The 15,929-nt window shown below is 39.3% G+C and overlaps 1 protein-coding gene and 1 long non-coding RNA gene across 3 annotated transcripts in view; one reads left to right on the top strand and one right to left on the bottom strand.

Moving 5' to 3' along the window:
• The window catches only part of klhdc8b (kelch domain containing 8B), a 264,416-nt gene that overhangs the window by 15,982 nt on the left and 232,505 nt on the right, over window positions 1-15,929 (bottom strand). The window lies entirely within an intron of this gene.
• LOC113013437 (uncharacterized) lies at window positions 1,657-3,765 on the top strand. 2 transcript variants are annotated; one of them, XR_013904395.1, is made up of 4 exons: window positions 1,657-1,827; window positions 2,254-2,385; window positions 2,591-2,662; window positions 3,041-3,763. It is a non-coding gene; the product is annotated as an uncharacterized LOC113013437 (long non-coding RNA). The 2 variants fall into 2 exon arrangements; XR_013904394.1 differs by lacking the exon at window positions 1,657-1,827 and having other exon boundaries at window positions 1,950-2,385; window positions 3,041-3,765.

The raw sequence follows: 15,929 nt of genomic DNA, 5'->3' as shown, positions 1-15,929 counted from the left end.
GCGGATATTGAGCATAGGTAAGCCTCTCCGGCTTGAAATTGACTTTGAAAGTGATTTTCTGTGTCTGGACGCTGATATCTACAAAATGATGGTGTGGTTAGCACTTGGATGTCACTTTATTCCAGAGGTATCGTTTGTAATTAAAACTTTTAAGAAGCGAAGTGATTTTTTTTGTATGTGTATCTTGGCGATCGCATTTCACGCCCTTTGTCTCGGTGGTGGCTAGCTAGCGGAGGTTAGCACTTGGATGTCACTTTATTCCAGAGGTATCGTTTGTAATTAAAACTTTTAAGAAGCGAAGTGATTTTTTATTTATTTTTTTTGTATGTGTATCCTGGCGATCACATTTCACGCCCTTTGTCTCGGTGGTGGCTAGCTAGCGGATATTGAGCATAGGTAAGCCTCTCCGGCTTGAAATTGACTTTGAAAGTGATTTTATGTGTCTGGACGCTGATATCTACAAAATGATGGTGTGGTTAGCACTTGGATGTCACTTTATTCCAGAGGTATCGTTTGTAATTAAAACTTTTAAGAAGCGAAGTGATTTTTTTTGTATGTGTATCTTGGCGATCGCATTTCACGCCCTTTGTCTCGGTGGTGGCTAGCTAGCGGATATTGAGCATAGGTAAGCCTCTCCGGCTTGAAATTGACTTTGAAAGTGATTTTCTGTGTCTGGACGCTGATATCTACAAAATGATGGTGTGGTTAGCACTTGGATGTCACTTTATTCCAGAGGTATCGTTTGTAATTAAAACTTTTAAGAAGCGAAGTGATTTTTTTTGTATGTGTATCTTGGCGATCGCATTTCACGCCCTTTGTCTCGGTGGTGGCTAGCTAGCGGATATTGAGCATAGGTAAGCCTCTCCGGCTTGAAATTGACTTTGAAAGTGATTTTCTGTGTCTGGACGCCGATATCTACAAAATGATGGTGTGGTTAGCACTTGGATGTCACTTTATTCCAGAGGTATCGTTTGTAATTAAAACTTTTAAGAAGCGAAGTGATTTTTTTTGTATGTGTATCTTGGCGATCGCATTTCATGCCCTTTGTCTCGGTGGTGGCTAGCTAGCGGATATTGAGCATAGGTAAGCCTCTCCGGCTTGAAATTGACTTTGAAAGTGATTTTCTGTGTCTTGACGCTGATATCTACAAAATGATGGTGTGGTTAGCACTTGGATGTCACTTTATTCCAGAGGTATCGTTTGTAATTAAAACTTTTAAGTGGCGACTGTCGCCGCATCCGAAACAATAGCTTCGTTGTAGCCGCGTTTCACACCTCTTTTTCTGTTTTTATAAGGCGTTAACTACAGCAGCCTTTAACACCTCAACTCTTGCTTCAGCCAAGGTAAGTGCCCCCCTTATATTTTCTATGTTTTTGTTCAGCTGATATCTAGAAAATAGGTGTGTTTAGCGCTGGATGCCATTTTATTCCAGAGCCGTTGTTTGTAATTAAAACTTAAGATTAGATGGTGCTAATTGTTCTTGTGAGATTTGTTTGCAAAGTTTAAGGTGTTAAGTAGGAGCTGTGACCATCTGGGTCTGCTTGCTGCTGGCATTCTGCCAGAGCCCCAGCAACAAGACCGCCTCCCAGCAACGAGACTGCCTGTCAGCCTTGCAAGGTACCCAATTTTCCAATTACTCTATAACAAAACTGTTGTGGGCAACAAGACTGTCTCCTAGGTTTGCAAGCCAATCACTTTGCCAAATGTTCTTGTAAGATTTGTTTGGAAAGTTTAAGGTGTTAAGTAGGAGCTGTGAACATCTGGGTTTGCTTGCTGCTGGCATTCTACCAGCGCCCCAGCAACAACACTGCCTCCCAGCTTTGCAAGGTAATTACTTTCCCAATTACTGTACACCAAAATGGAGTAATTGTCGTGGTCAACAAATCTGCCTCCCAACTTTCAAGGTAATCACTTTCCCAATTACAATATACAAATTGTTATGGAACTTTACTTAACAAAGCCTTAAGACCGGGTAGTGACACTATCAATATGTCTATTTAAAGAAAAGAGAGATTTTTTTTTTTTTGGTTCTTGTAGTCATCTTGTGTATCAGAGGGTTAAAATAAAAAAATGCTGGTATACATCAGAATTTTTGATTCATTTACTGTTTGTCGATTTACTGCATTGTAAAGTCTTTTGGTTACCAATGCAGCTACCTGGTTATTATGCTTGACTTAAAATGAAAGCTGGGTCTGATCACATGCTTGAAATGCCAACAATTAATATTCTGTTTTTCTGCTGACATTCTACCAGATGCCGAGAAAAAATAAAAGATCCCAGGCACAAAAGAAGCGCTGGAAACCACTTGACCTGGTCGATCCTGCTGTCCCAATGCTCACTGGCCACAACCAAGATGAGGCAGTCAGTAGTTTTCCATCTGACCAGGTAATGAAGATATGGTAGTGATCACAGACAGTTGAACAGTTTTCGAAACACGTTTGAGACAGTTAAGAACACCTACCCATACAGTTTAGGATTGTTTGTTATAATGTCACATAATTGGCATAACAGTGCATGGTATGCAGAGCATTTAAATGAAATGAATGTGTCAGGTCACTTAATGTCTTCTATACCCTTTTCCCCGGGTTAGCAGATAGCACCAGCAAGGTTATCCTTGGAAACACAGGATAGACCCACCTCCTTATGTTCCCCAGGTATCAAGGTAAATATCAAAAAATATTCCTCTATTAAGAATTTACAACAGACAATTACACTACAATTACATGTTATAGACATATTCATGGTTACATCTCAGCATTATGCAAACAGCAGGGATTTTTTTTTATTGCTTTGTAAGTTTAGTAACCACTACTGTTCAGTATCAAATATTCCATTCTGTTTCAAATCTGTTAGTAGGTTTTATAATTTTGACTAACTGTACATAACCTCTCATCAGATTTCAGACACACATCCACTAGAAAAACGATCTGTTACCCAACTGGCATACCAGTTCATGCCATGCATTGCATTTTAGAGTGAAATTAATGTGTCAGGTCACTTAATGTCTTAACATTATATACTGTTTTTCCTGGGTTAGCAGACAGCACCAGCCAGGTTGTCCTTGGTAACGGAGAATAGACCCACCTCCTTATGTCCTCCAGGCAGCAAGGTAAATTTAAAAAAACGTCTTCCTCCATTAAGGATTTATAGTGGACAGTTACATTATCATTAAATGTTAGACATATGGTTACATGTTAGTATTATGCAAGCAAGAATTTTGTTGTATACCCTTTGTTAGTTACGTAACCACTACTGTTCCATATTTTCGTTAAAGTTTCTAAAGTTACACTCACTTTCAAATCTCTTAGTAGTTATGCAAACAGCTGGGATTTTTTTTATTGCTTTTTTTATTTTTTATTGTAAGTTTAGTAATCACTACTGTTTCATGTTTTCTTTAAAGTATCCAGTGTTACACTCTGTTTCAACTCTTTTAGTAGGTTTTTATAATTTTGATTAACTGTATGTAACCCATTATCAGATTTCAGACACTCGTCCACCAGCAAAACGAGTCTGGGCAACTGATGATTTCCACACGGCATCAAATTCTCAACCTAAAAAGGTATGTCCACAAATGTCTATAACAAATTAGTATACATGTGATCTTTGCTGTATAATCACCGGGGTTGATATTTAGTCTTTCACCTTAAGTATGCTTGCTAACTCGTACTAAATATACTAAAATGTTAGACTAAACATGTACATTTTTAAATGTCTTTCTTCAGATTCCTAAAATGCAGACATCTCAACAGCTATTTCTGTCTATTTAGCTATTTCTATATATATATATATATATATATATATATATATATATATATATATATATATATATGTGACCTGTACCGTTGGCCTGACGGTACAGGTCACATAAAACCAGGACAAACAGATTCAGGGATAGCTTCTTTCCCAGAGCTATCACTGTAGTAAATAAGCACAAAAACAATTGAACCTATTCCATACCGTCACTGTCATTATATTATGCTGCTATTCATACTGTCATCATATTAATGCTGCTATCCTGTATATATTGTACATACTATTGTTTGAGTACTTACGATTGTTTTTTTTGTACTTTTTATATTTTACATTTATATTTATTATTGAAACTTGCACCAAGGGAGTGGCACTCCAATTTCGTTGTACTCTGTACAATGACAATAAAGGCTATTCTATTCTATTCTATTCTATTCTAAGATGGATGTCAGTGTATTCTGTTTCAATCACATTTAACCTGTAACTGAATTTTGTGTCATTTCTTTACAAAATGTAACACAACTATGAAACGTGTTTTTATGGCACATGTACAGAACCATCTGGTTTAATCTGAAATCAGTGAACGAATTACATCTAATTTAAGAGCATCTGAGATCCTCTTACGAATAATACGTAAACAGGATTTCCTTTCATATATTTGTATTTAGGCTGCAATTTAGTTGATGTTTGAAGGCCCGCAGCAACCTAAAATAATGTGTTATACTGAAAGAAATTAACTGCTTTGAAAATATGAGGAGCAGAAGGTACAGATATGACCTTCGTTAAAGGTCATTAAAAAAAACAGCACTCAAGCAAATTACAGATATCTGAAGTATTTGTCATTTTTACTTCCCACCTCTGCTCTCTCTCACTCACTCTCACTGTTCCTGTCACTGTCTTTCTGCCTTTCTCTTTCTGGCATATCTGATGCTGTACTATGATTGACGAGTGATATAATTTGGATTAATTTGCCTGAACATTGCTTAATTATTTTAACATAATTAAAAATGGTAAATGGCCTGTATTTGTATAGCGCTTTACTTAGTCTCCAAGGCTCCCAAAGCACTTTACACTACGTTCAGTCGTTGACACTTAAAAAAATAAAAACACAACATTTTTCTACATTATTGCAGCAACACTTAAATGTATTTTATTGCTCAACCTTGAAACACATATCATAAAATGTTTAACAATAATACGGTATGTGTCACCTTTGCATTTCTTGATCAGCCTTTCCATGACACAAATGAAGACCTACTGACGGAGGAGCTACAGAGCAACACAGTTCAGCCCTTTTGGAGTGTCAGTGCAACTCATTGTCAGAGTGATGAGAGGTACACAGAATTCTCTCGAAATCATCAGTGCACATGTAATGCCCTCACATTCCTGGCCTACCTTAATGAGGAATACCAGTTCAACACAGCCATACTTGATAAGGTCCTTGAACAGGGAGATGCACTCTACTGTTGCATTAAAACAAATCTTCTGCAGGAGATCATCTGACCATGGAGGACCTGCCCAAAGAACTTCATACTGACACAAATGTCTACAGTGTGAAAATCGATGACATAAGTTATGGATATCTGGAAGCAGCAGAGAACAGTCCTCAAAGAACAGAGTGGTGGTTGCCTCTTGCTAGTCGCCTTGTATGTCTGTCAACAGATGTGAACTTTGCTTTGCTCATGGTCTCACCTGAGTGCATTGCGGTTTTCCGTGACAAATCTGGGAGGTATGGATTATTTGATTCACATTCAAGAAGTGCAGCGGGTTTACGTCAGCCAAATGGAACAGCAGTCATGCTCACTTTCACTCATGTGAATGACCTGATCACCCACGTGCATAACCTTTTTCAAAATCAAGGCAAGTATGCACGATATGAGTTTGTGCCTGTTTCTTTCAAAACAGTCAGCACTCACACGGAACCCCCTGGACAGTCAACTCAGGCAACACCAGGAGCTACAGCTACATCATCAACACAAAATGATGAACCACAAATCACGAATCCCACTGCGCAAATGCCTGAACCAGAATCAGCCAAAACCCACATGACGATGTTAGACAATACTTTAAACTCACCAGATGACAAAATGGCTAAAACCCCCCGAACAGCAAGAAATGTGAGCAAATTAAATAAACGACAACGTAAGAAAGCTATTCGTCAAGCTCAAACAAGTCAGAGGGAGTATGTAAAAGCTAAAGACAAATCTTCAACTGAAGAAGTGGCAAAGAAGACAAACAAAAGAAGACACGAAAGAGAACGATATGCCTCCTGTCGTGAATTTCGAATGAAAAGATTACAGGCTATGAAAACTCAATATGCTGAAAACTATCATTACCGTAAACAAAGACTGTTATCAGCCAAAAAATATTACGCCAATCCTCATATTCAAGAAAAAGTAAAAGCCTGCAAGGTGAAGAGATACCAAAGTGATCGTCATTTTCAACAAAAAATGAGAGACTACATTATCAGAAGATATACTACGGATCCTGACTTTCAAATCAGACAGAAAAAATATGTGGTTCAGAAGGACAACACGGATACCAGCTTTAAAACCAGACAGAAGCAATATCTGGTCCAAAGGTACAACACGGATACTGACTTTCGAAGCAGAATGAAAAAATACATAAGAACAAAATATGCATCTGATCCAAACTACAGGCACAAACAGAGAAAATCAATTTATGACAGGTATCACAATGACTCACAATTCAGACTGCACCATATACAGCGCTGTGCCCAGTACCAGAGACACAAAATGGCTACCACTGCATCTTTTGCCATTTATAAAAAGTTGTGTGCACAGAGAATAAAGAAGAAATACAGACGACTAGTAACACAGTTCCAGCAGGGTCCACAGTCTGAAGCACAGCCCCAGCTTGTAGTGAACAGTGTGATACAAGCAGCCACATTAGCTTTCCGTGAAGCCATTCAGTTAGGACCCACCCATGTCTGTACAGTGTGCCACAGAACTCTGTTTCCTAATCAAGTTAAACACTGCAAAAGATCAAAGTATGTTACTAATAGTAACATTGTTGCCACTTGCTTGACAGGAAAATTTGTCCATGTTTGTGACAGGGAATGCTCAGCTAATTGTACTTTCCCAAAACAAAGAATGGAAGAGTGGATTTGCTACAACTGTGACAACCACCTACAAAGAGGCAAGATGCCATCCGTCGCAGTAGCAAACAATTTAGCACTAGCAACCATTCCAATTGAACTGAGTCGATTAAATGTACTAGAACGACAACTGACTGCTAAAATTCTCCCGTTTGCAAAAATCATTGCATTACCAAAAGGACAGCAAAGAGCCGTACATGGGGCTGTTGTTTGTGTACCATCGGATGTGGAAACCACAGTAAACTGTCTTCCCAGACCTAACAGTGAAGCCCAGCTCCTGCAGGTACAACTGAAGAGACACATCAGATTCAAAGGTTACCAACACTTCTACACTGTAAACATGAAGAATGTGTTAGCAGGATTATCAAAGCTAAAAGAGATGCATTCAGAATACAAAGATGTATCTATTGATGATGAAGCTACTTTTGCTGATCCCACAAGTAATCAGATAATCGAGACGGAACATGACACTGCTGATGCAGATATTCAAGATGCACTGCCCAGAAATTTCGACCAGCAAATTGTACCAGAAAGAAGAACCACTGAGGATACAACAGCTGGACTGCTTGAGCCATGTCATGATGTAAACCAACTAATGGAGCCTGAACAGTCAAATGAAGAGCCCTTACAAGATATGGAGAAAGAAAAGGAAGAACTTCGACCTGGTCTTGTTCTAGACACCTGTATGCAACCACCAGATATAGCACAGGACATTTTATCATATGGTGAAGGAATATTTAGCACTGCACCCGCGCAAGGAAATAGACCTGTTGGCTTCTTCTCTGTTCCTAAACTTGAAGCCATGGCCTTTCCTGTGCAGTTCCCAACTGGACAGAACACATTAGATGAAGCCAGACAAGTTAAACTTTCCCCAAGCATGTATTTTAATACACGGCTGTTCTCTGCAGACACACGGTTTGCAACTGACCAAAGCTACCTATTCTTTGCACAGTTTGTAACAGAAACACACATGGCTTCAAACAGCATGTCCATCCAATTGCGCAAAGGAAAGGCAATCACCAAGGATGGGCGTAAAATTTCTAACAGAATGCTTCAAAATAAAGACGAAGTGGAGAAACTGATAAATAACAAAGACGCAACACGCTTCATGAAACCTCTGAGAGGTACTCCAGCCTATTGGGAGAAGGCACTGAAAGACCTACATGCTATGGTCAGACAGTTAGGAAAGCCAACTTTTTTCCTGACATTTTCAGCTGCTGAAATGAGATGGCCTGAGGTTGTTGAGGTCATAAAAACTCAACAAGGTGAACAGGTGGATTTTTCACAACTTGACTGGAACACAAAGTGTGAAATTCTCCGAAGCAACCCTGTGACTGTGATGCGATTGTTTGAAAAAAGAGTCGATGCACTAATGACAACACTGATCCTGTCCCCAGCACAGCCCATCGGTGAAGTAGAAGATTACTTTTATCGAGTGGAGTTTCAGGCCAGAGGTAGCCCTCATATCCATTTACTGGTTTGGGTCAAAGATGCACCTGAATTTGGAAGCGACCTTGAAGACCACGTGTACAAATTTATTGACAAGTACATAACATGTAAGATGCCTGACCAAAATGCCGATCCTGAACTTCACAAAATTGTGTCCGAGGTTCAAGTCCACAGCAGAAATCACTCCAGATCCTGTAAAAAAGGTAATGTGTCATGTAGGTTTGGGTTCCCCAAACTACCCGTAGACCAAACAATGATCACTTTCCCAAGCCCAGATGATGATGATGATGATCACAATGATAAGCAGCATAGCACAAGTAAGGAGAAAGGCACAAATGAAAAGCAAAAGAACAGACGAATGGCTCTCGCAAAAAAAATGAAAGAGGCCAAAGAAAAACTCCAGCCATTGAGAGATTTGCTCTGCGACCCAAATTCCTCGTTTGAAGACTTGTCTGAGCTGCTTCACAAATGCAAATTAACTTATGAACAATACTTGGATTGTGTCTTCAATTTAAGCAATGGTCATGTCATCCTCTTAAAGCGTGAACCTAACGACTGCTGGGTGAATGCATACAATGCAGATCTGCTGAGGGCCTGGAATGCCAACATGGACATCCAATATGTCATTGATGACTACAGCTGCCTGATGTACATGATGTCTTATGTCTCTAAACCCGAATTTGAGATGACACAATTTCTTAATGGCGTCATCCAGGAAGTAAAAAAGTCCAATGTCAATGAAAGAGATGAAATGAAACAGATAATGCAGGCATATGCTAAACACAGAGAAGTCAGTGCCCAAGAATCCGTGGCAAGGACATGCAGCCTGCCACTAAAAAAGTGTTCACGCAGTGTGGTCTTCATATAGACTGATGATGATGCCCTGAAAATGAGTCTCCCGATGAGCAGGTTGCAGAGCATGGCACCAGATGATGAAAATGTGTGGATGTCCGGATTGCCAGAAAAATATGCAAACAGACCTAGAACACCTGACTTTGAAAGAATGTGTTTGGGTGAATTTGCTTCAGAGTACAGGATTCTCTACGGCCGTCAAACAGAGTCCAAAAATGCCATCCCCTTTTGAATAACATGGGTTATATTCAAAAAAGAACAAGAGGGAAACCTGCAATAATCAGATATCCTCGGTTCTCAGAAAAGAAACAACCAGAAAAGTTTTATAGCAGACTACTAAAACTTTATTATCCACATCGATCAAATGATGACCTTAAAAACACAGAATACCCCACATCCGAGCAGTTCTACAAAAGTGGACGAAAACATGGTTTTGCAGTACGGCCAATTGTTACCTTTAACAAAAAGCGTTATGAAGGCCATGGCAAAACAATGGAAAGGGCACTGGAACAGATTGAACAACAAGGCCCACTTATCAATGCATGGAACACCTTTGCACCTGAGGTTGAAGTAGATCGTTTAGAGTGTGTGGCCCAACGACAATCCAGACATGACACTGACGAAAATGAAATGGACATTGTTCCTGACTACCAAGTCAGTGGTAGCAGCAGTGGAACCATGCCAGCAATCGTAGCACCAAAGCTAAGCCCAGACTTTGTCAGAAAAATGTACCAAAGTCTGAATGAAACCCAAGCATCCATACGCAGTGCATGAGTGGTGTTTCAAACTTGTGTGGGGTCACTGTCCTGAGCAGTTCTTTTATTTTGTCTCTGGAGGAGCTGGCTGTGGAAAATCACATGTTATCAAGTGCATATATGAGGAGGCAACAAAGATTTTGCACCAACTCCCCAGATTCCGAGACCAAGCAGACATGTCCTACCCTGCAGTACTGCTGACTGCATTTACTGGCACTGCAGCTTTTAACATATCTGGGAAAACACTGCACTCTCTGCTAAAGCTGCCAAGATCTTTAAAACCGCCTTATCAGGGACTGGGGAATGCACTGGATGAAGTGAGAGCTTCACTTTCAAATGCAGAGATTCTGATCATTGATGAGATATCTATGGTTTCTAAAGACCTTTTTGCCTACATCCACTGGAGACTTCAGCAGATCAAAGGAAACAAGAAACCTTTTGGTGGGATGTCTATCCTTGCAGTAGGAGACTTTTACCAGCTTCTACCCCTTGGAAAAGCCAAACCACTCTGTGTGTACGAGGACAATGTCCTTGATCTCTGGAAAGACTATTTCCACATGGTCAACCTGACAGAAATCATGTGACAGAAAGATGATCATTCTTTTGCTGAAGTTCTGAACAGGATAAGAGTGAAGCAAAAAACAGACTCTCTTGAAGCCGATGACAAAGCCTTGCTCACACAGGCTATCCATGACATAAAAGACTGTCCATCTAATGTATTACACATTTATGCTACAAACAAAGAGGTCGACAAACACAATTCAGCAACTGTAACTGCTCTTCATTCTGATATCATAAATATTCAGGCAGAAGACTACAGAAAAGACCCACGAACGGGTGAGATGGTCCTCCTGGCAGAAATGATGAAAGGCAACAAAGGAGATTTACCTGATAACATACAAGCTGCACCTGGAGTGCGTGTTATGATTATCAGAAATTTGGATGTTGAAGATGGGCTTGTTAATGGGACATTTGGAACAATCACGAACATTGTGACAGCCACACAGGATGGACCAAAAACTGTGAATCTCATTGGACTCACGCTGGACAATGAAAATTCTGGGCAAAAACTTCGCAGAAAAATACAAGGATCCTCAGACAATCTTGTGTATATTGAGAAATGTGAAGAATGCACAAGTAAAAAAGGAGTGGTTCGCAGGCAATTTCCAATGAAGTTGGCCTTTGCATGTACAGCTCCCAAAGTACAAGGCATGACAATGGAATCAGCAGTAGTATGCTTGAAGCGTGTTTTTGAACCTGGAATGGCCTATGTTGCACTCAGCCGCACAACCTCACTTAAAGGACTGTACATCACAGACTTTGATGAAAAGAAAATCTATGCTGATCCTGCCATCACAGATGCACTCAAAAATATGAGACATGCATCATTTGAGAATGCAAGACCACTGTTGCAATTCTTAAAATCAGTAGATCCCACAGTCCCCACGTTGACAATTATCCATCATAATGCACAAGGTCTCCCAACTCACATGGAGGACATGAGATGCCACCATGAACTCAGCCTTGCTGATGTTTTATGTATAACAGAAACACACTTGTCTGGATCATCGGTTTCTCCCCGCTTCCAGCTGGAACAATACAACATGGCCACACGCAACAGACACGTCTCTTACACAAATCATACAGACATGGCAAAGGTAAATGGCGGTGGAGTTGCAATTTACTACAACACAATTCTTACAGCAGAGTCCCGAAAATACCTGCAAAATGTGACTGACCTTGAATTTGTTGTTGTCAAATTCAAAGGCAGTCACAGCTTTGATAGCAACTGTATACAGGCCACCAAATTACAGCCATGTGAGGTTTTTACCACAAATGCAATGTCTTTTGGACTCGTTGGAAATGATGAATCACCAACCAATTATTGTTTGTGGAGACTTCAATGAGGACCTTATGAGCAGAGGAAAAAAACCCATCCAAGAACTGTTGCAGTCAAGAGGATATGCACAACTGATTACTGCTGCAACTACCGAAAAACACATTGATTGATCACATTTACATATCACAGCCATACGCCTGCCTCCAATCAGGTGTTCTGAATACATATCACAGTTATCATAACCCCATTTATTGTGTTATTCACTAACACAAAATGACTGCAAGGGTATGAGGGATATGGACTTGCCAAGTGTCACTCCCTATTGGCCTACTCTCGCCTAGAAGTCATACAGATGGACCTAAATATGGATATCAGCATCTACAACAAGAAGTACAGGTGAGTCCTCTTGTAACATTCTTTAATGTACTACTATTTTATTAATTCCTATACACTCTGAACCGAATTTGTTGAAAAATAAAGTCAATCATGTTCTCTTATACGCAGACACAACAGAACACCAGCCTCTACGTGGTGCGAAGCCTACTGCAACAAAAACGTGATCTTCATGTCTTTGCGACTGAGCACACTCTACCAGCAACACTGACAGCTCACCAGTGGGAGCTCATAGATAAGACTGCTGGTGTGCTGTCATCCATTGAAGAGCTGACCAGAAACGTGAACAGAAAAACTGCAACTGCACCTGATGGGATCCCTGCCATAACAGATAATTGTATTTTTGTTTCTTTCTTTATATTGTACCATTTGATATTGATATTGTTTGAAATAAACTATAATCTCATTCATCCATTAAGTCATCCATTCATTCATAACTCCTCAGATGTGTTCTGTCCAGTGAAGGCAGTGGAGAAGCCCTACACTGATGTTGAAACTGTGCCACTCTTCTAGAAACCAGCTACAAGGATGGGCAGGTATAGTGAAATTAAAATGCACCTTTTGTTCAACAGGTTTACATACAGTCAAGTGATCAAAAGACACCAGTATTAAGCCAATTTGTTTTTTTACTTTTTAATTTAGTTTTGGGTAATTTAGTTCTAAAGTTACATTTGTTTTTGCAATTATTTATTAGAACTTCATGACTTGCCAGTTCACTAACTGAAGACCTGCGCTTTGTGATGTCTCGTTTTATTGTTTTAAATTGTGTTTTGCTTTTATCTGTTTCTAGCTGTTTTCGCAAAGTCAGCCAACCTCTTGCTTCCAAATGACCCTTATCCAGAAGTATCCGTGAGTGCCTCATCAGCAGAAACTAAAGTGGAGACCTACCTCTCAGAGAAAAACGCACACATAAGAAAAGCGACCCACTTCAGTACTGGAAAGAACATCCTAATCTGTCTCCCTCTATGGCTGCTGTTGCGATCCCAGTGTGCCCCCTGTAGCTCTGTGGACAGTTTTTGATTTGATTACATCTCACCCCAACCAGTCGCGGCAGATGACTGCCCCTCCCTGAGCCTGGTTCTGCCGGAGGTTTCTTCCTGTCAAAAGGGAGTTTTTCCTTCCCACTGTCGCCAAAGTGCTTGCTCATAGGGGGTCATATGATTGTTGGGTTTATCTATATATATTAATGCTTGTATGCTTTTCATTTATACTTTTGCCTTACTCTTCGGTTCATAATATAAAGTTACTTGAATGGTTTCCTTTTTCCTTATTTTATATTGCTTTGGTGTTTACCACAATCTAAATATCATGTTTAAATGGAATACATTATTGTAAATGGTATTTGTACAAAATATAGTTTGAATACGATAAGACACCTTTATTAGTCCCACAAGGGGAAATTTCATAATTTGCATAATTTTCCCTTTTCACATTAAAATACCTTTGAAATGCAAATTGAATACCACTTAATGGACTTTTTTTCTACCAAGAAAACTTACTTTGGTTTACAATCTGTTAAACTGTTCACTTTAAACGACTCAAAACTGTAAAATCTAAATTGTAACTTCTCTTGAACACCTCAGACTTAAACATAATTTCTTTTATAGCTATTAACTTCTTTTGTAATGGTGTAACTGGAGCATCTTTCTCTCATCTCTGTATGCTGCACTGCATATAGCAGAGATCACAATACAGCTTACTTTTCTTTAACTTGAAAATCAGCTGTATTCAATTTCCCTCCCTCTTGTGGTATAAATAGCAAACTATGCTCATGTTGCATATTGCTCCCCCTAGTGTTATAAATGGCAACCTGCACTAATTGCACCACATTAAAGGCAAACTACACTCATTGGCAGTAGCATAGGCACACTTAAAATTTCTTCTGAAATTTTCGGTTTCTATTATTATTATTATTAACCTTTATTTAACCAGGAAGATCCCATTGAGATTAAAAACCTCTTTTTCAAGGGAGACCTGGCCAAGATAGGCAGCAGCAGATGTCTCACAGTTACAGAAATTACTCAAACACAGGCAGGAACAACACACATGCAACAATAAGTGAAAGAATACAAATAAAATAAAAATAAAATTCAATAAAATTCAAATAAAATAAAAAGTCAGTTAAAATGACAATCAATCTAATTGAAACAGTTGCATGTTATGGACTTGGCCTCAAGGATTCGTAGTTTAGATTTAAAATCACTTAATGAAATGAATTCAGTCATTTTCCATTCCTTCTGCAGTTTGTTCCAGGCCGAGGGTGCTAAATGGACAAAAGCTCTTTTACCAAGTTCATTTCGGGCAAATGGAACAGAAAGCAACAAGTAACCATGCGGACGAAGAGAATACCGACCAGCATGTTTCATTACAAGCAGGGAACATATATAAGAAGGCAGCAACCCAAGTATCGCCTTATATATAAAACTGTATAAATGAGAGTTCCTCCGACTTACCAAAGCAGGCCATCCTACCTGAGAGTATAACTCACAGTGGTGAGTCTGAAATTTACAGTTAGTGATGAACCTCAGAGAAGCATGATACACAGAATCAACCATTCGAAGACATTGAGCAGAAGCATTCATATATAGAATATCACCATAATCCAGCACAGGCAAGAATGTTGCAGCAACAAGCCGCTTCTTTGTATTAAAAGAGAAACACAACTTATTTTGAAAATAAAATCTCAGTTTTAACTTCAGGTTTTTCACAAGATTCTCTACATGTGGTTTGAAGGTAAGCGACTCATCAATTAAGATTCCCAGATATTTATAGGTGTGAACCAACTCTATTTTATTACCTTCAAGAGTGGTTACTGATGGGATTGTTTGGGCTCGTCTCCTTGATTTAGAAAACAACATGAGCTTTGTTTTGTCTGCGTTGAGAACAAGTTTAAGCTGATGTAATGAGTGCTGGACAGCAGAAAAGGCTTTCTGCAAGGAGTCGATGGCTTGGACAAGAGTTGAACCACAGCTGTAAATAACTGTATCATCAGCATAGAAGTGCAAGTTTGCATCTGGCACATGTAGACTAAGATTGTTTACGTAAATGATAAATAGAAGGGGACCTAATACAGAACCCTGTGGCACTCCGCTGTGCACTGTAACAAAGTCAGAACATAGACCGTCAGATTTAATGCACTGAGTCCTGTTACTGAGGTAGTTTGAGAACCATGCCACTGCTCTCTCAGAGAGTCCTGACTGGAAGAGTCTAAGTTTTAAAATACAATGATCAACAGTGTCAAATGCTTTTGACAAATCAATAAAAAGGGATGCACAGTGTTGTTTTTTATCAAGTGCAATAGTAATATCATTTACCACTCTAATTGCAGCTGTGATAGTACTGTGATTCTTCCTAAAGCCTGATTGATATTCAGATAAAATGGCATTGATGTGCAAAAACTCCTTTAACTGCTCACACACAAGAGCTTCAAGAACTTTGGCCAGCACAGATAGATTAGATATTGGTCTGTAATTAGTTAACACTGCTGGGTCGCCCCCTTTTAATAGAGGAACAACTAGTTAATAGTTGTAGTATTACAAAAGTCTAGTTAAGTTCTTCCAGCTTTGTGACTTCATTTTTGTAAAGACAAATTGAGCTTGATTCATGTAAGAAGTATTTATTCGGTTGTTCAGGGATGACACGACAAATCCTACTTCCGGGCCTAAAGTAGTCTGCGTTTAATATGGCTTTTGTGTTGTTAACATGTTTAATGTTATGTATTTTCTTCTATTTGATCTCAAAAAGCTCCTAAAACAGTCAGTGATCACTGTTG

Source organism: Astatotilapia calliptera, chromosome 20, assembly GCF_964374335.1.
Source record: "Astatotilapia calliptera chromosome 20, fAstCal68.1, whole genome shotgun sequence".
Classification (NCBI taxonomy): Eukaryota; Metazoa; Chordata; class Actinopteri; order Cichliformes; family Cichlidae; genus Astatotilapia; species Astatotilapia calliptera.
This window is presented reverse-complemented; position numbering and strand designations above follow the sequence as displayed.